General features: G+C 44.1%; 1 protein-coding gene across 5 annotated transcripts in view; it reads left to right on the top strand.

The window, feature by feature from the left end:
- Positions 1 to 4204: 4204 nt before the first annotated feature.
- SPATS2L (spermatogenesis associated serine rich 2 like) overlaps positions 4205 to 22271 on the top strand; it is a 160538-nt gene continuing 142471 nt past the window's right edge. For 2 of the 5 annotated variants that reach the window (XM_077884795.1, XM_077884796.1), the window contains exons 1-2: positions 5127 to 5216; positions 14994 to 15133. The gene's annotated coding sequence lies outside the window, so the exon portion shown is untranslated. Of the gene's footprint in view, positions 4299 to 5108; positions 5217 to 14993; positions 15134 to 22271 lie in introns of those variants that run through there. The other 3 variants (XM_077884800.1, XM_077884802.1, XM_077884801.1) reach the window with 3 other exon arrangements.

The following is a 22271-nucleotide window of genomic DNA, read 5'->3' as shown; positions in this document are numbered from 1 at the left end:
AAATACTGCTTTGTGAGTTATTTGATGCGCAAAAAAAGTTTTTTTTACATACTTTTCAATAAGCATTTAAAACCCTCTGTCCCAGAAACAGGAGAAATTTTCATTTTTTCCAGAGTAAATAATTATTTTCTTTAGTTACTTTATAATTGTCTTTCCATGGGCTAGGCCATTCCCAGGAGAAGATTAATTTTAGTCCAGTTTGTTGTACAGTGGCCACAACTACACAGCTATTCTCCATTTGTCTTTTTTCATCAATTCAATGCTGTAACATTTTGCTCTCAATACACATGCCAGTTACTCTGATAGCTACTACCTACTTGGTGGGAAATAGCCCTCAAATGCAAAATGCCATGTATGGGCTTCTGAAAACTCTTCCCGCTGGTCATATTCAGTTCTTGAAAGCATTTTTCTTTCAGATTTTACTAAACCAGTTAGATTTGGGAAGAGAATGAAGTGGTGGAGGAAAGGAATAAAGACTGAGTTCAATGTTATTTCCAAAGCCTTCCCAGGAAAACAATTTATTATTCACTTTGGAATTCTAATTATAGAGATAACCCCTCTAATTAAATGAATTATTTGGCCACAGAACCTAAAATGTACATCAAATTTAAGTCTAATTGCCACAAGTTATCTTTTACACCTAAGTTTAATAAGCAATGGGATGTTCATCCTTCATATTTCTATGTAATACGGCTTCTCAATGCAAGTTTTTCTATCCACGGCACAGGTAGGGCCAGACTGTATAGATAAAAATCCTCATTCCACCATTTGCCAGCTAAATAACTTAAGCAAGTTTTAAAAAAAAAAAAGTTATTTAAATTAAATTAATTAACATATAATGTATTATTGGTTTCAGAGGTAGAGGTCAATGATTCAATGATTCATCAGTCTTACATAACACTCAGTGCTCATTTCATCACATGCCCTCCTCAATGTCCATCACCCAGCCACACCATTTCCCCCCCTCCAGTGGCCCTCAGTTTGTTTCCTACGATTAAGAGTCTTTTGTGGTTTGTCTCCCTCTCTGATTTCATTTTGTTTTATTTTTTCCTCTCTTTCCTTTGGGACCTCTGTTTTTTCTTAAATTCCACATATGAGTGAGATCATATAATTGTTTTTCTCTGATTTACTTATTTCACCTAGCATAATATCTTCTAGTTCCATCCATGTCATTGCAAATGGCAAGATTTCATGTTGTTTTTTTTTTTTTTTGTGTGTGTGGCTGAGTAGTAGTCCATATATATATATATATATATATATATATATATATATATATATGCCACATCTTCTTTATCCATTCATCTATCGGTGGACATCTAGACTCTCCATGGGTTGACTATTGTGGACATTGCTGCTATAAACATTGGGGTGCAGGTGCCCCTTCAGATCACATTTGTAATCTTTGGGGTAAATACCCAATAGTGCAATTGCTTGGTCATAGGGTAGCTCTATCTTCAACTTTTTGAGGAACCTCCATACTGTTTTCCCGAATGGCTACACCAGCTTGCATTCCCACGTGTAAGAGTGTTCCCTTTTCTCCACGTCCTGGCCAACATCTGTCATTTCCTGACTTGTTCATTTTAGCCATTCTGACTGGTGTGAGGTGGTATCTCATTGTGGTTTTGATGTGTATTTCCCTGATGCTGAGTGATGTGGGGCATTTTATCATGTGTGTCTGTTGGCCATTTGTATGTCTTCTTTGAAGAAATGTCTGCTCCTGTCTTCTATTTCTTGATTAGATTATTTGTTCTTTGGGTGTTGAATTTCATAAGTTCTTTATAGATTTTGGATCCTAGTCCTTTATCTGAGGTGTCATTTGCAAATATCTTCTATTCTGTAGGTTGCCTTTTGGTTTTGTCCAGTGCTTCCCTTTCTTTGCAGAAGCTTTTTATCTTTACGAAATATCAGTAGTTCAATTGGCCTTTGTTTCCCTTGGCTTTGGAGACGTGTCTAGCAAGAAGTTGCTGTGGCCAAGGTTCATGGAGGTGGCTGCCTGTGTTCTCCTCTAGGGTTTTGATGAATTCTGGTCTTTAGGAATTTAGGTCTTTCATTCATTTGGAGTCTATTTTTGTATATGGTGTGAGGAAATGGTCCAGTTTCATTCTTCTGCATGTGGCTGTCCAATTTTCCCAGTATCATTTGTTGAAGAGATTGTCTTTTCCTATGGATAGTCTTTCCTGCTTTGTCAAAGATTGGTTGACCATAATGTTGAGGGTCCATTTCTGGGTTCTCTATTCTGTTCCATTGATCTATATGTCTGTTTTGTGCCAGGACCATGCTGTCTTGATGATTACAGCTTTGCAATAGAGCTTGAAGTCTGGAATCCTAATGCCACCAGCTTGCTTTCTCAATAATCCTTTGGCAATGTGAGGTCTTATCTGGTTCTACAAAAATTTTAGGATAATTTGTTCCAACTATGTGAAATAAGTTGATGCTATTTTGATAGAGATTGCATTGAATGTATGGATTGCTCTAGGTAGCACAAACATTTTAACAATATTTGTTCTTCCAATCCATGAGCATGGAACTTTTTTCCATTTCTTTGCGCCTTCCTCAATTTCTTTCGTGAGTATTCTATGGTTTTCTGAGTCCAGATCTTTTGCATCTTTGGTTAGGTTTATTACTAGGTATCTTATGGTTTTGGGACCAAATGGAACAGACCCATAACCAGCAAAGAAACTGAAGGAGTAATCAAAAAGCTCCCAACAAACATGAGTCTAGGGCCAGATGGCTTCCCAGGGAAACTCTACCAAACATTTAAAGAAGAATTAATACCTATTCTACTAAAGCTGTTTCAAAAAAATAAAAGTGGAAAGAAAACTTCCAAACTCTTTCTATGAGGCAAGCATTACCTTGATCTCAACACCAGACAAAGGCCCCACCAAAAAGAAGAATTACAGACCAAAATCCCTGATGAACATGGATGCCAAAAATTTCACCAAAATACTAGCTAATAGTATCCAACAGTGTATTAAGAGGATTATTCACCACAACCAAGTGGGATTCATACCTGGGCTGCCAGGATGGTTCAACATCTGCAAATCAATCAATGGGATACACTACATTAATAAAAGAAAGGACAAGAACCACAGGATCCTCTTGATAGATGCAGAAAAAGCATTTGACAAAGTACAACATCCTTTCTTGATTAAAACTTTTCAGTGTAGGGATGGAGAGAACATACCTCCATAGCATTAAAGCCCTCTGTGAAAAGCCCAAAGCGAATACCATTCTCAATGGGTAAAAACAGAGCTTTTTCCTTAAGGTCAGGAACACGACAGGGATGTCCACTATCACCACTGTGGTTCAACATAGTACTAGAAGTCCTCCCCTCAGCAATCAGACGACAAAACGAAATAATAGGCATCCAAATTGACAAAGAAGAAGCCAAACTCTCTCTGCACTGTATGGAAAAACCCAAAAGACCTCACCCCCAAATTGAAAGAACTCCTACAGGAATTCAGCAAAAAAAAAAAAAAAAAAAAGTCAGGATCTAAAATCAATGCACAGAAGTCCGTTGCATTTCTACACACTAGCAATGAGACAGAAGAAAGAGAAAATAAGGGGGTCAATAGCTTAGGCAAGTTATTTGATTTCTCCATGCCTCAGTTGCTTTATTTGCAAACAAAAACAAAAACAAACAAAAAAAGAAAACAGAGAGAGAGGAGAGAGAGAAATCGTATCTACCGGATAGGATTGTTTGAAGACCTAATGAGTTAGCACATATAAAGCACTTACAAATGTTTAAATTATGTGATCAACACACAAGCTCAGTGGAACAAGAACCACCACCACCACCAGGCCACGTAAGTTACTTTGAGCTCCTCTATTCATCCTGGCTGTGCTTTGCCGACACAGGCACGTAACCTCGGCAGATCTGCACTTGACCAGAGAGGGGTCGGATTTTACGTCCGATTGTGAAGTCCTAAACACGGAACGACGAGCCGTTCTGTACACTCTCTGGACCCATCGCGCAGCGTGGGAGACACAAGCCACCCGGGTCTGGTGCTCGTCGGGGGCCGCCGAGAAAACAGTTACTAGTATTGAGAGAAAGGGAGGCTAGGAAGTCCCCCTTTTCAAAGAAATCAACGGAGCTGGGAGCGCTGCCGGCGGCTCAGTCCCGCGCCCCGGGAAGAGCGCTGAGGGACCGCCTCTGCCGCCGGCTCCCGCGCTGCCAGGTGGAGGCCGTGCGCGCGCCCAGGTGTCTCCGCAACTTGGTGGCTGCGCGCGGCAGTGACCCAGCCCCCGGCGCCCGGTGGGAGCGGCAGCCAGAGAGGCGAGCGGCGGGGACGCTCGGGGTGAGCGTTGCCAAGGGGGCACCGGCGCCCCGGCACTTTCTCAGCGCCTGGTTCTCCGGGTCCTTCCGGAATCGGCATCTTTGTTTGGGCTTCGCGCTGGGCTCGGCGCCGCGGGGCACCACTGCCTTCCCCGCGGAGGCGCATCCTGCAGCGGCGGACGGTGCTGGGGGCGGCGGGAAAGTGCACCCCCCGGGTGGGAGCCGGCTCTTGGGGCGCGCAAGGGGGGAGGCAAGGTCTCTGAGTGGGGGGCGGGGGGCAAAGTGCATCCCCCCCGGGATGGGAGGCCGGCTCTTGGGGCGCACAAAGGGGGCGAGGCAAGGTCTCTGAATGGGGGGCGAGGGGCAAAGTTCACCCCCCCCGGGATGGGAGGCCGGCTCTTGGGGCGCGCAAGGGGGGGAGGCAAGGTCTCTGAGTGGGGGCGGGGGGCGGCCCGGGGCGGGGGGCAGGCGAGGAGCTAGGTGCGGGGCAGGCAGGCAAAGTGCGGAAGCCGTACGGGGATGCTTCTAGAAAGTGGGGTGGGAGAAGGAGCTGGGGCGGGCGTGGGGAGGGAAGGCATCCGTGTCAGAGCGTGCGTGCGAGCCGATGCAGAACCCGAGGGGCGGGAGCGGCTCCGAGTGTGCGGGCGGGAGCGGGGGGCGCCGGCTCGGGTGTGCGCGCCCGGGTGAGTGACACCGAGGGGCGGGCTGGCCGGCGGCCGGCGGGCGGGGGCAGCCGCGAGGGGCGGGAGCGTCCCTGCGTGGAGCGGGCCGCGCCGGAGTTGAGTCGGGGCCGGCGTCCAGCCCGGGGGCCGAGGCGGCTGCGCCCTCCGCCGCGAGCGCCCGCAGCCCCGGGCCAGCTCCGCTCGCCGCGCGGCCCGCCCTCCGCCCGCAGGGGCCGCCCCGCCGGCCCGGGACAGAGCGGCCGGCGCTCGGCGCGGAGGTAAGCCGGTCCCCCGCGCTCCTCGCCCCCTCCTCGTCCCCCTCCTCCTGCTCCTCGTCCTCGTCCTCGTCCTCGTCCTCGTCCTCGTCCCCGCGCGCCGGGCCCGGGCCGGGCTGCGGGGCTGCGGGGCCGCGGGGCCGCGGGGCCGCGGCGGGGCCTGGGCGGCCGGGACGGAGGCTCGGCCGGGGCCCCGCGTTCCGCCGCCGCCGGGCCGCCCAGCCCCCGCCGCCTCCCGGGGCGCTGGGTGTGGCCCCCGCTCGGCGCCGACGCGCGCTGGCGGCTCAGACCGGACGCGGAGGTCGCCGTCCTTCCTTTCCCGGGCCGGCCGGGCGGGCGGCGGGCGCGCTGGGGAGGCGGGCGGCCGCCGCGCTCAGCCCGGGACCCGCCCGCCGAGCCTCGCCGCCCGCCCGCCCGCCCGGCGCGAGCGCCCCCTTGGCCTCGCGGAGCGGAGAGCTCGCCCGGAGCCCGGAGCCCGGAGTGCGCGCCCGGCGGGAGCGGGATGCGCGCCCCCTCCCCGCGATGCCCCGCGATACCCCGCGATGCCCCGCGATGGGCCGCGGGCAGGTGCGGGCAGGTGCGGGCAGGTGCGGGCGCCCGGGGCGGCGGGACCCCGGGTCCGCGGAGAGCGCCCCTCGCGCCCCGGGCACGCGCCCCCCCCCCCCGCCCCCGGCCCTGCCCGCGCGCGCTCCTCCGCCCGGGGGCTCCGCGCTCCCTGCGGACGTGCGGCCCCAGGTGACGCCTCACCTGCCCGGGGTGCCCCCGAGGCTTCCCATCCTCGCAGGGGCGGCGGCCGGCTCTCGGGCCCGGGGTGCGCGCCAACTTCCCGGGCCCCGCTCCCCGCCGCGCCGGGCCCGCTCGCAGGACTCCTCCCGTGCAGCGCCTTGCCCGGAGGCGGCCCGCGATCCGCAGCTCGAGCGCCGGTGAACAAACCCTTGAACTTCAAACACAGCCTCTTTCTTTACAGAAAATGTGATCTGTGATATTTTGCACTTGCTTTTTTTTTTTCTTTTAAATGTGAGCCTTATGTGAAAAACTTTTGCCAGTCCTATCAAAACTAAGAGAAAAAAAAAAGAAAGAAAACCGACTCAAATTGTAGAGCCTATGCAGAGGAAGAAAAGGCTTTATTCCAATATTTGAAAGAGTATCGTCGTGCGACCTTTTAGGATGTCGTCTTAGTGTGTCTTAGAGGAACAGTTCATTGCCATTCTGATTGATTTTGTTTTCTACAGATTAAGCAGATGGGCAAGATGGCAGGGAAAAGAAGGGACAGGAAGTCAGAAATTGCTTCATTCTAAAAAAATAAAAAAAGAATAGTCAAGCAGCAAATCCAATTATTGTGAAAGATATTCTGAAAATAAAGACTAAGATTGCTTTCTGGATAAAGTATTTCATTGGCTTTATTATTGTTTTTTTTTTAGATTTAAATTCAATTAGCCAACAGCTTTGGCTTTATAAAATTGTATCACTTAACTAGAAAGAAAAAACAGTGTGTTGTATGCATGGGGGCAGTTTTGTCAAGCAACTGAACTGTTTAAAAATATCTGTGTATGATAATATTTATTGGATCTTTAGCTGGGGAAAAATCAACTTTAGGAATGATTTTCTATTTGAACAAGGCAAATATTGCTGCAGCCTCTAATAAGTATTTTGGATTAAACTCAGGCTTTGCTAGAACCTATTTTATGGAGGAAGAGAATGTAAAACCTGTCGAGTTCTGTATCTGTGTGGCTTTATTTTTAAGATTTTATTTATTTGAGAGAGAGGAGAGAGGGCATGGACAGAGGGAAGGGGGAGAGGGAGAAGCAGACTCCCCTCTGAGCAAGGAGCTCCGCAGCACTGGATCTTAGGATCCTGGGATCATGACCTGAGCTGAAGGCAGATGCTTAACCGACTCAGCCACCCAGGCCCCCCTCCGTGTGGCTTTAAACACACACACACACACACACACACACACACACACACACTAGACTAGCCCCAAAGATAATTTGCATAAAAATACAGATCACTTGAATGCAGGGAATATTTAAGAGGATAGTAAAATCTCAGCATCTGGGAAAGGAATATATTGGCAATTTTCTTTCTCCCTTTAATCCTTGCCTCTGAAAATATTAAGTCATTTCCAAGAATCAGCATAGTTTAACATACTAATTTGAGCAGGCAAGATCATAAACTCCTTTTGTATTCATGTGGTTTGGGGGGAGCTCCCTAATGAAAGTCTTAAATTGATTGTTTCTGTGCTCCCACTGATTTTCAAGTGGCCATTGTGAGGATGGGCTTGTGAAGCTGTTCTACCTACCACTTCATAATGATCAGGGAAAGAAAATGCTTAGGCCACACCATCGCAGGCTTTGAAGCGCTGCCAGTCGGGAGCATCTCATAGATCAATTTTGCTGTGCAGATGGAAATACTTGCCATAAGAAGTTAAGCTTTAGCGATGTCTCATTTTGGGTTCTAACTTCTATCAGTTTCTCAGTCAGTGACCATAGAATTGTACTGCCCTTAACAATGAGTATTCATTTATGGCTTATGTGCGAAGGGCGCCTTGGTGGTCTTTCTTCTATTCTCTTTACACAGTTTTAATCAGCATCTCATGATGTGAGCCAGGATGAGAACTTTTGGGTACAGTGTTGATGAAATGGAAGAAGTTGGGGTAGCTCATAGTAAGATCCAAGTGGCCGCCACCTGTCTGGCCATATGATAAAAGTGGAGTGAGTTTTAGATAATAATAGATATTGCCTACTCACTGCCCTGTCATCTTCTGTAGACCCTTTCCTGACTCTGATAATTGAATCATATGGCTGTTACAATTTTTGTACACAGAGTAGTCGCTTTTATCAGCATGGCACAGAACATGAGAGCAGATATATAATATGGCAAGATTTAAGTGATGGAGTCTGTTTATTGATTTCTGAATGATTGTGCGTAATTCAGCTAATCAATTCATTCCATCCCTGTTCTGCCTTAGAATGTAATCACGCAATTAAAATATGATTTTCTTGATACAAACAGTTAAAAACCCAGTACACATAATTAGAGAAGAAAAACAAACCTTTCTTTTTTCTTTCCTTTTTTTGAAGTAGTCTGCTATGAAGGTGTTATTTCCTTGACACATCAAAATGGCTAATTTGGAGTTGTGATGCTTGTTATGTAAATAGGCCATATGTTGAATTTCTACAGAAGTTTCTTCGTTCAGTGTTGTGGTAATGGATAGGATCCCCTAAGTACCATAACTAAGAAACATCGTCTGTGAAGATGTATCTCTTTACTATTTATATCATTCCCGTTATTTTTGTTTAATAGCTGGTGTTTTTATTTTCTAATAAAATATTCTTAGATGCGATGGTGTTATCCTTACAGCATATACATTTTTATCTCTAGCACTGATGCAAACTCTGCTCCTGTTTATGCACCTGTTTCATGGTGGGTGTCCTGCTGTCAGACTAACCCTGCTGTGTGCCTGATAACAAACTTTGCATATTCTCTGCTAAACCTGTGCCTTCCACAATGAAAAGACTTCCCTTTGCCTGATACTCAGGGTTCTTTTCATCGCCCAGACTTGAGACCCGGGGACCATCCCTGACTCCTCTCTCTTTTCATTCGCTCGGTAAAACTGTACATCAAGTCCTGTGAACTTTTGCTTTGTAATAGTTTCTCTGAGCCAGTCCCCACATCTCCTCTGCATTCCTCACTCTTCCTGAGAGCTCAGGTCCTTGGCCATCACTGTTCTGGGATGACTAGAGCCAGCTACATCTTGATCTCTTAGTAAGTTGTCCCCACTTTGCGTGCTTCCACCGCACCAGCCTTCCTAAACTCTTCTCGTTGGAACTGCTGTCCAGGGACTGTCTTACTGGAAGACTGTGTTGACCTCAGGTTTATCTGATTCTAAAGCCAGTGCCCCTTCTACTAGTTCAGATACTTTCCATACTGTACCCCCCCACACTTCAGTCCCATCTCTCCATCAGGCTCTAGTATAGTATATACTTCACAGTCTTGCCCAAATTTGACTTACCAACTTTATTTTCTACTTCTTTCCAAAATGAACCTTCTTCTCCTCCTGGTAATTGAATCTCACTGCCCTTCTAAGATGACTTTGTACCCTTTTGTTCATGCTCTGCCTTTTAGAATGCCTTTTCCTTTTCCCTCTAACCTAACAACCGTCTCCAAGTTAAAGTCAACCTGATTAGGTTACTCACTGGTTTCTTCTTCTTCTGCCCTTTTGTCTGCACCGTCCCTTTAGACCATCAGATACTCTCCTATGCTATCCCGTGCTCAGTTCTTGCTTTTCCAACCTGACGGCAAGTTCCTTGAGGGTGCTGATGTACCTCGCATGCTGCCCTTGAACCATCTACAGGGCTTTGGCACAGCAAGCTCTTGATAAGTATACCAGCAGAATCAATAGGCTGTAAGGGTGAGTTTTTTTTTCTAAGTGATGGGCCTTGATATTGCCTGTGTCTTGCTCGCCATTATGTCCCCAGAGCCTAGCCTGCAGCTTGACACCTAGTCATGACCTCAATAAATATTTGTTAACATAGAAATTAATGTTGACATTGGATAAAAGGGACAGGCATTTGAAGGAGACATCTGTCAAGGAGTTTTTTCCCATTTTTCTTCCGTGGTTCTAATCAGCCTCTCCATTCATCAGCTGTGAGATTCTGAGGCCTCGGCATTTTCCAGAGTCGAGATAATGATGGAGGCAGGCAGTTGTGAGTTGGAATTAAGGAGGCTGTCGTTTTTTTAAGGTGGAGTGATGGGTCCCAGTAGTGAGCAAAAATAAAAGCATTCGGGCTTTATGCCAGTACCTTATACCTAAAACAATTAGGCTGGAGTCCTCAGTTAAGTACGAGTTCAGCTAATCAGCCATAAAATCCAAGACTGTGTTGCAGGGACTGCCCAGCACTTTTCATTTTAAAATTTCCTTGTAAATTAAAAAAAAAAAAAAATCATCTGGGGATCCATCCACAGATGAAAGGTAAGGTAAGGGAACGTTGCCACACCAATAATATTGTATTTGGGACAGAATTCAATTCTTTAAGCTTGCAGTTAGACTCCCTTTGTACAAGACCCTGTTTTTGCCAGGAAGGAGTTTATAGTTTTAACAGGAGAAATGACACCATGTGTCCCGAAAATGAAGGTCTAAGAGGGCGCAGAAGGGAAGATTTCTTCTTGGTAGGAAGTAGTGGGGATCTTTCTAAAGTGACAGTTGTCTGAGCTGTTTATTGAAAGATCTCAGTAGCTGTCATCGGGAATATAGGAGCAGGGGAATGGTGGCGGGGTGTGGGGTAGCGCTGGGCAGGCATTCTGGAGTTCCGACTGTAACATCTGTACTCTGTGACACTGCCACTGCTCCTAAGCTGAAACCCGGCCAGAGCTCTCCTGGGCCTTGGTGGGCTGCAGTGTTCAATAATGAAATGTAAAGGATCTACAGATCCCTGCAATAATTACTTTTGGTGCCAACTGCTGAACTGACCATGACATAAAGCACAAAATAAATCTTGTAAGCAATATAACCAGTGCATTCCTGGGTAGCATCCAACTTGCTCAGAATGCTCAAAAAGGTTTCCTGCATTATAGAAACGTGGCTGAGGATTGAAACTTTAATAGGGAGAGGTCTGGCCCTCAGCAGCCAGCCATCTGAGACACTGCCTCGTGTACCTAAGAGAGCTCAATAAATGAGCAAATATACTGTTCTGTAGAATCCTGGTTCTGATTCAGTAGAATCAATATTATCATGAGCTGTAAAACTAGGACAGATGGGTCTAAGTTTCAGGGAGACAGATTTGGGGTCAGTGTAAGAAAGGTGGCCCTGATATGGATTGTGCTAACCCCCCGCCCCATGACAAAATGTATTCGAGCACAGGCTGTAACAGGTAGCATCTCATTTAAACACATGTCTTACCTCCTTTTTTTCCCTCAAAACAGTGCTTTGAAGTACATCCCCTTATTACCCCCGTTTTACCGAAGCACAATACCCAAGCCTGGAAAGGTTGAGTAGCAAGTTAGGGGTAGAGCAGATGTCAGACATTTGAGGGTTGAGACTAAATATGTGCCGTGATGAAGAAAGGACACCAATACTGGATGGGCATTAGGATTTTTAATATACTTTTTAAAGATTTATTTATTTATTTTAGAGAAAGAGCTCAAATGAGTGAGAGTGAATGGGGAAGGGCAGCGGGGTGGGGGGAAGAGATTCCTCAAGCAGACTCTTGAGTGCCGAGCCCAGCCGGGGCCTGAGCCGAGATCAGGAGGCTGCTGCTTAACCAACTGAGCCACCCAGGCACCCCTTGGCCGTTAGGATTTTTAGGGCCCTTCCTAACACTAGGATTGGTGGTGTAATTCTCCTTAGGGATCAAGATATTGATTGTTGCAAAGCACAGATTCATCAACAGCAGCACCCAATTCTAAAAATTCAGAACAAAGTGAATAGAATCCTCACCATCGTGATAGGTATCATCTCCTGATCATCTCATTTAAACCTTGTGGTGATCTTGCAAGGTAGGAATTGCGTATCCTTTTATGAGAGAGACACAGAAGTCAGGGATGTTACATAACTTGATTGAATCTGCAGAGTTGATAAGTGGTAGAGGAATCTGTTTGGTGTCTGACTCCCCCCCCCCCCCGCCCCCCAAAGCCTCGGCTCTTTTCTTACACCGCTCTGCGAGATAATTCGTGGAGATACTGAAATATTTACCTATCAGTTCAGCACAGACACTGACCGACCAGAGGGGCCACAAGCTATAAAGAACTGCTGTGGCTCTTCCGAGTAACCAAGGTGACAGAGGTAAAGCCCAAAGGTATGCGAAAGGCTTGGTTGCACACCAGACCACAGATCGGGGCTCCAGGAAACCAGTGCCTTCTGTGTTCAGCATTAATCTGATTTTATACATGATAGGTAGTACTATTTTTTTAAGTCTTTTTATGTAATTATATTTCATTTCTATTTCTAAATAAAGAGAAATAGTTTGGCAACTAAAATGTTCTCTCTTCCTTATAAATGGTAGGTCTTCCCTCGCACCTTTTCTTCCCTTTTCTCTCTTTACTCTGCAGCTAATCTTTCTGGACACCTTCCCCTCTTGCTTCCTCTGGGACTTGGCTCTATTTTCTCTCTTTTCTTTAGGGTCTCAACCAACCTTTTCTTTCAGTGCATGAACATGTGTAAATCTCCTCGTGTTTTATAAAAACAGGAGACAAGACAAAACTTCCTTGGCCCCTTCCCTCTGGGTCTGGTTGTGTTCCATCCCGTTCCCGGTGTTAGGAGGACAGGGTCTTAGGCAGCACTGCACCTCCCCTTCTCCCTGCTCAGTCCTGGCCTCTCATGACAGCCACGTCTGACCTTCAGACTGGCAGATCCATTGTCCGGGATTCTCTTCTGAGTTTTGACCTATGTGCCTTAGAGATCCCTCTCTGCTCCTCAAATCCTTGCCCACCTGTTTTCTGAGTCACTCCTCTCTCCTGGTTTCCCCTTACAGCATATTCCTAATGTATTTTCTCTCCTGATCAATGAAACCCACTTCACCAATTTTTAAATTGGGAAGTTGTTCTAGATTCCTCCCTCTTCCTCAACCCCTACATTTCATTGATCACCAAGCCCTATAGAAACCATCTTTCTCAGCTCTGGAATCCACCCTGGCGAGAGCACCACCACCGTTACTGCTTTGGTTCGGGCCCTCATCACTTCTCTTGAGGGTCATCGCAGTGGCCCCGTAACTGGTCTCTCTGCCTCTGGCTGGCCTGCCTCCAGTGCGTTCCCCACACTGCTGCCTTTCTAAAAGGCAAATTTGATCACGACTCTCTGCTGCTTAAAATCCTCCAGCGGAGTCACTGCTTCTCCACGATAAAATCTAAGCTCCCTAGCATGGCACAAAAGCTCCTTTGTGATCTGGGCTCTCCCTTCGCGTGTGTATCAAAAAGTCTTCTCTAATGTCCTGGTCTCTGCCCTGCCCATAGCATCCTTACTAGAGGAAATGAGTTGTTACAGGAAAGCAGTGAGAGAAAAGATGGGAACAGAGAAGAGATTATAGAACCATGCTATCTAGTACTGCAGCCACTAGCTGCATGTGGCTACGGAGCACTTGAAATATAGCTAGACCACATTGAGATGTGATGTGAGAGTAAAATACACCACAGTTCAAAGACTTTTTTTTTAAAGATTTTATTTATTTATTCATGAGAGAGAGAGAGGCAAAGACACAGGCAGGGGGAGAAGCAGGCTCCATGAAGGGAGCCTGATGTGGGACTCGATCCTGGGTCTCCAGGATCATGCCCTGGGCTGAAGGCAGGTGCTAAACCATTGAGCCACCCAGGGATCGCTCCAAAGACTTTATATGAGAAAAAGTCTCATGTATGTAGACTATTTTGTTAACAAATTTAAATCTTGATTACGTACTGAAACAGTAATATTTTAGATATGTAGTTTAAATAGAATATATTATTAAAGTTAATTTCACAAATTTATTTTTACCTTTTAGAAACATGGCTACTAGAAAAACTTAAATTACCTGTGTGGCTTGCATTATGATTCTGTTGGACAGCATTGTTATAGAGCATCTCGTTCCCGGGAGGTGGATCCTATATGAGCCAAGCCCATGAGCTTCTTGAATGATTAAGTCAGCCCTACAGGTATAGAGAAGCAGCGATTGCTCGGTTTCTTAAATCCAGAGATACAAAGTGCTTTAGATAAGATTCAGAATCAAACAGACAGATTGTGAAAGCTACAGCCAGGAGTCATACTTACAGTGTGCACAGAGCTGAAATCATGATTAAAGCACATCTGTCTCCCTTGGCCTACCCAGTCACCGTCAGGAGTGGGAAGCAAGGATACTTGCATGGTAGAGGGAAGATTTGAGATAGACAGGATAGGGGCAAGAAAGGGCAAGTGGAGTCACATTCCTGAGTAGCCTCCAACATTATGGCACCAGCTGGAACGACGAGAGTCTTGCCTCGGTCTCTGAGATGCCCCCATCCTGCCATTGATCCTTCCTGATGGTCTAAGACCCAGCTCCCCCACTGCCTAGCTCTAGGATTCTGAACAAACTAATGAGCCACTGGGCTCTAACAATACGTATGGCACAGAGTCATTGTGCATCAAACAAAATGACGTGCCAGGCAACCGTCAGGTACTGAGGGCAGCAGTCTGTGGATCAGTTGGCCCACAAGGCTTTGAGGAAGGGCATGTAGACTGTCAGAAAGACCCAGAAGATATGTTGTGTCCCAGGAGATACGCAGAGCTTTGTGTTTTCACAGTGGAAAAGCCAACCAGTGATAGGAAACCAGAGCTTATCAGGTCGGAGCAGCAGGGAGAAACCTGGAGGTGAGGGGAAGCAACCATCACCATCATGAGAAAAATTTAGCAGGATCAGATTCCAGTGAAGTCTGATAGGCAGGGTGACTCAGCGCCCTCTCTCCTGCTCGTTTGCAGATTGTGTTCTGTTGAGCCCCCTCCAGTTCAGGGAAGAACCCCCTGAGGAGTTGTTTTCACTTGTGTCTACATATTAGGCATTTGTCTAAGATTCTCGTAAGGAGAAAGTTTCATGTGCTAAAAATAAAATTTTGAAAGTGGTGTACCCACAGAAAATGGCCACCCAGTCGGTGTTTTGCTGTGCCATCTGTAGGATCTGGGACCAGCGTAGGCCTTTGCAGGAGGGTTACAGCTCCTTGCATTCGTACCTTAGGGGCTCTCCATGGGATTGGCCCCATAGTTTGCCTTGCCCAGGCAACTTACCTAGGAAGCCATGACGCATCCTCAGTCTTGAGTAACCACATTTTCACTTTGTGCCCTAGGTTTCACTTGTCTCCTCATTCCCAAGTTCCTGCTTTGCGTTTTTGTGTAGGAAACCCAAATTGCCTTCGATGAAGGTCCGGTCATGTATCTCTGTGCCTTCTTAAGACCGTAGTTTTGCTGCTGAGCCACAAGCCCTGGGGTAAGTCCCTGCTACTCCCTTCCAGGCTTCTTCAGTACTGACACCTGCCAGCAGTGGGCAGGAAACTCACTGAGATTGACAGCCTCCCTGGACCCTGGCTGTTACCTGGTTCCAGACCCCTAACAGCAAATACTACTTACTAATGAGCTGTCCCCCTGGTCTCTGGGTCCCATTTGTACCATATGTGCAACTTGGGAAGAGAAGGGGAAGGCAAAAAGACCCGGCTGTTTTTCCTAAATTATGATACATCCTCTTCTTTGTCTCCAGTGGGAAGGCTGGTCTCACGTGTAGACGAGAAAGGTAGCAGCCTTCATGGTGTGATTTCAGAATCCGTACTACTCGAAGAGGCACTTCAAATATCAACAGCTTCTTTCCTGCTAATATGTGAAAGCTTACATCATACAAATTCTGTTCCCTTTCTTAACATCAATAGGATTTATCAGAAAAAAAGAGGACAAATTTGGTGCTTGAAAGACTTGGATTTGGTTTAGGTAATTGGCTGTCTGTATTATTTAAATTATTTAATCTTCCTGAATCTCAGTTTCCTTATATATGAAGTGAAATTAGTGATACCTACTTGTTTTGCTGTAACTAAATAAAATAAGGTATCAAGTGCCCAGCAGCCGGGGCTCAAATGCAAAGGCTAGGGAAATGGTAACTTAAATGGGTTGGACCCATGCTCCTTAGGTCGAATACTTTGATAAACCCTTCCCTGAGACTGATTAGGAAGAGAATAAGCAAACTGGGTCAAGGGGCCCAGACTTTACCCATCCAGGGGTGAAAAAGGGCCATAAGGAAGTTTCGCTCAAGGCCAGTCCTACCTAATGGTTTGCATCAGTGGAAGTATTCATCTGGGATTGAGTACAGCTTGAAGGCATGTTTACATCCTCTGCCAGGATAATATAAGAATAAACAAAGCAAGTTTTTAAATCTCTGAATAGCCAGGTGCGCTCCCGTCAAAATAAACTTTTATTTCTATTCTTTGCTGATAAATTACAAATAAAGGAAGTCACTAAAATACCCTGAAAAGGACGATTCATAGACAAATTAGACACCAGGGACAGATTTCACACTTACTTTGTTGGAGCCGTTCTTTCCTTAACTGTGGGTGTTTGGAAAGTTCTTTTGTTGTAGTCTTTGTTGCTTACAAGAAGTGGAGAAAAGCTTTAGTGTACTAAGGAAAGAATGGTTTTGATTGGAGGCAATATTGTTCTCAGTGTGGGCTGACTTTCATATATTACAGTGATTGCTAATACATAACTGAGAAAACCCATTTATTGAAGTGCCACAAACAGCGGTGGGATAGTCTGATGTGACATACCGCCACTAATGATCGATGAGTGTTTATTATAGGATTGTGGGCAGTCTTCTAATTTTTAAGAGAGAAGTAGAAGATGTTATGCTGGCTCTTGTGGCTGCTAATGTCCAGACCTAGAAAGTCTTTGTCCTTTCTGTTTACTTCCCCTGTGAAACCTGAACGGTGGGCTGGATTCAGGGCATGCACGGGGCTCCCAGCGACTTTCTCAGCTGCTGATGAAACTGAACCACCCCCCTTTGATACCGTAGCCTCAGTACAGTGTCATGTGAAAATAGTGAATGCTCAAGGAGAAAATGCAAATCAACGGCCTCAAAAGTTAAAACTAAAAGCATTACGAATATTATTTAGTGCTGGTTTGTGACATTGAATATATAAACCCATTTATTGTTTTGATAGTCCCAGAGCAAGAACTGTTTCAGCTGCAATGGCTGATATCAACTGAGGTTGCCATGACAACATTAATTTATAATTTCCAAACTTTGGGAGAATTTCACCTTCTGGACTCTTCCAGATTGCATTTAAATTTATAGCTATTTCTCATTTACCAAGGCAGGCATATTTGGATATTGCTTACATAAATGCCCCAGGACTATCTTCATGAAAGTCACTAATGTGAAATTAGAAGCATAGAGTGTGTGTTGGAAAGGCATAGTGGGTGATACGGTTTTTTTGAGTACCTCCCCCCGCCCCCAAGTGCAGGATTCCCCTCCACAGCATCCCAGTCAGCCAGCTGCCAGTTGAACCCTGCCAGGAATGAGGACTTCACAATTTTGCTATGCTGAGGAATTCTGCTGGCAGTCGCCTGCCATGCTTCTAAAGCACCTTAGATTTGGACCTTGTCTCATGTGTGGTGGATGGACCAGCACTCATTATGAGGCACAGGCAGACAAAAAATGCTAAAATCCACCTCCCTGCAGCTTCTCCGTTGACCCCCAGAGTACCACCTTCTTGTGGTAGCTCCTTCAAATATTTGACCACAGCTCTTGGACCTCCTACTAAGAGTCTTCTCTTTTCAGGGAGACTTGGTCCCAGCTCTTTCAGCTGAGATTTCTCATCCTGTTGACCCTCCACTGATCACCCATTGCTCTGCCCATGCCTCCCTCTGACTTCTCTAAACAGTAGGAAACAACCTCGTTCAGGGCACCCTTCTTTTATTAATCTAGTCAAATAAATGTTCTGTTGGCCTCGACTTTAAATCTAGGGCAGCACCTCGTTAGTTTATCTCCAAAGTCAAATAAAATTTCCAAGTCTTTTTTTAAACAACTACTACAAAGCCATGTCTCCCTTGCTGTGTATTTGTGCAGTTGATTGTGTGAACCTGTGTAGGTGATTTAACATTTGTCCTTATTACATATTGTCTCTTTTTGTCAAATAATTTTTCTCCTCTAACAAGACATTTTTGAATCCTGATTTTTTAAAATTTAATTTATTAATGGTACTTCTTTCACTTACTAATTACACACTTGAGAATTGCACTTTCTCTCTCATTGATCAAAAGTTGACCAGGACGGCCCTGTGACTTTTCTTTCTAAGAGACTTGGCATCAATATGTGAATTTTGTTAGTTGTTTTTTTTTTTTTTTTTTAACTAGTTTGTAGTCTTTCACTTGTGTTTCCTTTCTTCTCCCCAGGCTGTCTAAGAGAATAGAGTCAGGAAATATTTAGTGAGATGCCTCAGTAATGCTATCATTGTTGATTCACTTATTGCCAATCATAGAACCTCTATTATGAAGGGAAACAAGATTAATTTGAGGTCACTTTTAGATGATATTAATCAGGTTTTCTTTTGAAAAAATTACTAAAAGCATACCTAAATAACCTTATTTTTAATTTGATTTAAAAATAACAATTTTATAAAATAAATGCATCCCTCATCTATAATTTCAACTCACATGAACTTGTTTGGTTCAAAGGAATTGCTTTTTTGTACATCATTCAGTTCTCTTTATAGAATCATTGCTCTGAAAATGAATTGGTGGTGTGACAGGAAATCACTCCTTAGGTGTCACTCCAACACATCATTATATTCACATCTTCTGGGATAGACAGTAATCAGGCTGAGGCATGTCCAAACAGTGTGCTGGTGTCTACGTAAATGGCTCTATGACAGTATCACTTAACATGACCATGACAGAGTATGCTGATGGCATCATGTCACTAATGGATGTGTTTTCTCTAAGTGGAAAATTCTGTATTATTTGAAAAGATTTTTTTTTTTTTACCCTCACACAAGCTCTTTGAGGTTTTGTATTAATATCACATATCTGTCAAATATACATATGGCGCTTCCTGTACTATATTTGGTTGTATTCATATTCAGAATAGTTTTTTACATGCTTTTTACCTTGGACTCAGTGGAAAGAAAAAAATGAGGTAAAAGAATAGGAGCACTGAAAAACTCACATTTTTTTTTTTTAAAGAACTCTGTAAGTCTAGGAACAAACTATCACATCATAAAAATACTAGTATTTGTGTAATACTTTACATTTAACAAAATATTCTCACACCTTTCCTTCTTTGAAATTTTCTTTCTGATTGTAAAAACAACGCATACCCATTGAATTGGAATTTTTATCATTGAAATGGATAAAAAAATAATAATTAGAAGTCAGCTAAAATTTCGCCACTCGGAGATTGTCATTGCAAGCAGCTGGTGTGTTTTCCTTCCAGATATATGTGTGTGGGGGGTTGAGTATGCATATGTGTATGTGTGTTTAAACTAGCCCCCTGGTAGACCTAGGAAGTTTGTATCGAAGAATTAGTGTGACCTAGTAGTTAAACGGGCTTTGGGGGTACCTGGGGGGGCTTAGTTGATTAAGTAGCCAACTCCTGATTTCAGCTGGGGTCATGATCTCAGGGTCCTGGGACCATGCCCCATGTTGAGCTCAGCACTCAGTGGGAAGTCTGCTTAAGGATTCTCTCTCCCTCTTCACCTGCCCCTTCCCCTGCTCTCTGTCTTACTCTCTCTAATAAATAAATAAATCTTTAAAAAAATAACATAAATAAAAGGGCTTTGGAATCAGACAGTTCAAGATTCCAGTGCTGGCTATGCTATTTAAGACTGTAAATTACCCAAACTATCAGAATTTCAGTTTTTCTTTCTATTAAATGAAGATGATAATAGTATGCATCTAATAGGTTTATTTTAAGAATTAATAAGACAATGCATATAAAGTACATAGCATGGTGCGTGGTTCATAGTCAATGCCCCGTAAGTATGAGTTGTTATTATTATACAGGTTTTCTCATCTATTTTCCTCACTTAAATTCTAGGATAGCAATTTCCCTTGTCATAAAATATTATTGGAAAAATATTTGGAATGACTGCATACATTTCAATATATGAATATACTTTAATATAATCATTTTCCTATGCTTAGACCATTTCCAATTGTTCGCTATCATAAAGAGCACCAGCATTAATATCCTTTACATTATTTTTTGTGCATAGACACAGATTCAAAATGAATCACTAATGGCATTTTATAAGAGAGGTGGGGAAAAAACTAACAATTCCTTAGTGTATACTAATTTACTAGGCTGTATGCTAGTTTTTTTTACAGTAAAATTCTTGTTTATGTCTTCCACAACCCCTTTGAGGCAAATCCATTACCCCCATTTTTCAGATGAAAAAGCTCTGAGGGGAGATAAGTAGTTTGCCCAAGGTCATAGAGATAGTGGTGGTGGAGATGGTATTTGAAGCCAGCTGTCTGATTTCAAAGCTTAAGCTTTTCCATTCTGGCATGCAGCTCATGCCTATCCTTTTAAGGCTGGCGGAATGAATAGTTACCATTGTGCTTTTTACAAAATGTCACTTGGTACCACGTAAAAGATAGGACACTTGGCTGGAACTCTTGGCTTACTCAACATAGTACCTCTTGTGTGCGTATGTTCTTATATGTTTTGGAATTAAGCCTCATTAAAATAAGGTGTTAACTAAAGGCAATCAGACATTGATATGATTATTTGATGAAAACAAACATCAGGGTAGAAAACATTTATTTAGTCAAAAATACAAAAGTCATCTTTGTTGTAGTTGTATGGACTAGGCCAGAATTACTTCTCTCCCTCGGAATCAGAGTATTTCACATAAATCAGTATAGGAATTAAGTGATAAAAACAGCCAAAGTAAATTGATGGTGTCAAAAGAAATTGTAAATTTCATTACTTTTACATTAGGGGTTGAAAGGAAAAATCTTTAGCTTTAGCTATAAGATGATGCATCAGGAAAGAGCTATAATATTTGCTCAACATGTAAGTATAGGTATAGGGGAGACATCGAATATATTGGGATAAACCCCCAAAGAATTATTTGGTGAACTGACAAGTTGTCTTTAAAAAGCCAGCCATTCGGAACATTTATCTTGGCAGCTCTCAAATCTGACTTAGAGCATGTAGTGTGGCAGTCAATTTTGTAGGAAAAATGCATAATTAATATGAAGATCAAGGTGTAGGTATTGCCAGTCAGTACCTAACACAGTTTCTTAGAACAAAGGAACAATTGAAGTTGTCTTTTAATAGGGTAATCCTGGTTTGTCATTTTGTAGGCTTCAGTTCTTACTAAAAATGAACAACAACAACAAAAAATCCTAGTAGTAAAATTTCACATTGAAGAGGTACTTTGTTGCAGAGTTTATAACCAACTATTGTCTAGTCAAGAAAACTATCTTTGCCTAAGAGAAAAAAAAAAAGAAAGCTATCTTTGGTTTTGAGTTCTTGAATTTTTATAGCCTTTGAGCTTACACATTCTTGCCTTAGAATTGTTCCAGTTCTCCTTAAGTCATTTTAGTACTTGCAAGGGATCAACAGTGTCAGCCACAGCCCCAAAACTACAAAGGTTTGGATCTTGACAGAACATGCCTACCAGCTTGACCTGTTGAGGGTATGTCCCCTGTGGCGATGTCTTAGCTGCAAAGGGCCCAACAAGTTAAATTTGGGCTCTGTATGCAATTGGTGAGTAGTCGTAATATGAACAGAGAACTGGATCTGAATCTGCAGACTGGATTCAAGATGTGGCTCCATTATGTGTTGGCTGTCTAACTTGGGGCGGAGTGCTTTACTGTCTCTGACCTGGGCTCCCTCAGCACAGAGGGCATAGAGAGGATTAAACATATTGAGCAAACCATTTGGTTAACTTAAAAGTACTTTTTATAATGAGTTTCCAAATTATTAATTAATGGCCACAGGTCATCCCTCTGGAGGAGAAGCCCATTTACCATTTAAAATATTTTCAAATGAATAATGGGAGTATTTGTAAAATGTATGTAAAAATACACCACTCCTGGGGCTAACCTCACCAGACCCTCTTAACTCTTTGCCCCTGCTTTATCCCATACTAATGGGATAGGCCCTTTCTCTGCTCTGGAAACCCCTGGTACCTTGCTTGGAGTCCCTCAAAGCTCATTCCCATGGTTCATTCCTCTGATGAGGGAAGGAAGCCCTTGGCATCAGTAGGTGATTCCTTTGAACACAGTCAAGACCTTTGTGAAAATAGGCATTTAAGATCTATTATGTTCCGAGTTAGAAGCAAAATTTTTATATTTGATATGTTATGTACCTTTCAATAAAAAAAGACTCAAAGAAAAAAAACTAGAAAGTGGAAAAACATATTCCAACTAGATTGCTTTATACAAAATTATAGGAAACTCTTTGATTATTAAAGTAATCATTGTTGCTGGAGGGAAAAAGGAAAGAGAACAAGAAGGTAAGAATTTTGACACTAGGCAGTGTCCATGCAAGCTCTTCAGAAGTCCCTCTTGGTTTTTCCTCCAGCCCTGACTATGTATGTCCTAGTTAAGGGCACAGAAACTACTTCTGAATC

The sequence above is a fragment of the Canis aureus genome, chromosome 36 (genome assembly GCF_053574225.1).
Source record: "Canis aureus isolate CA01 chromosome 36, VMU_Caureus_v.1.0, whole genome shotgun sequence".
Lineage (NCBI taxonomy): Eukaryota > Metazoa > Chordata > Mammalia > Carnivora > Canidae > Canis > Canis aureus.
The sequence above is the reverse complement of the archived record's forward strand: the minus strand, read 5'-3'. Positions and strand labels throughout refer to the sequence as shown.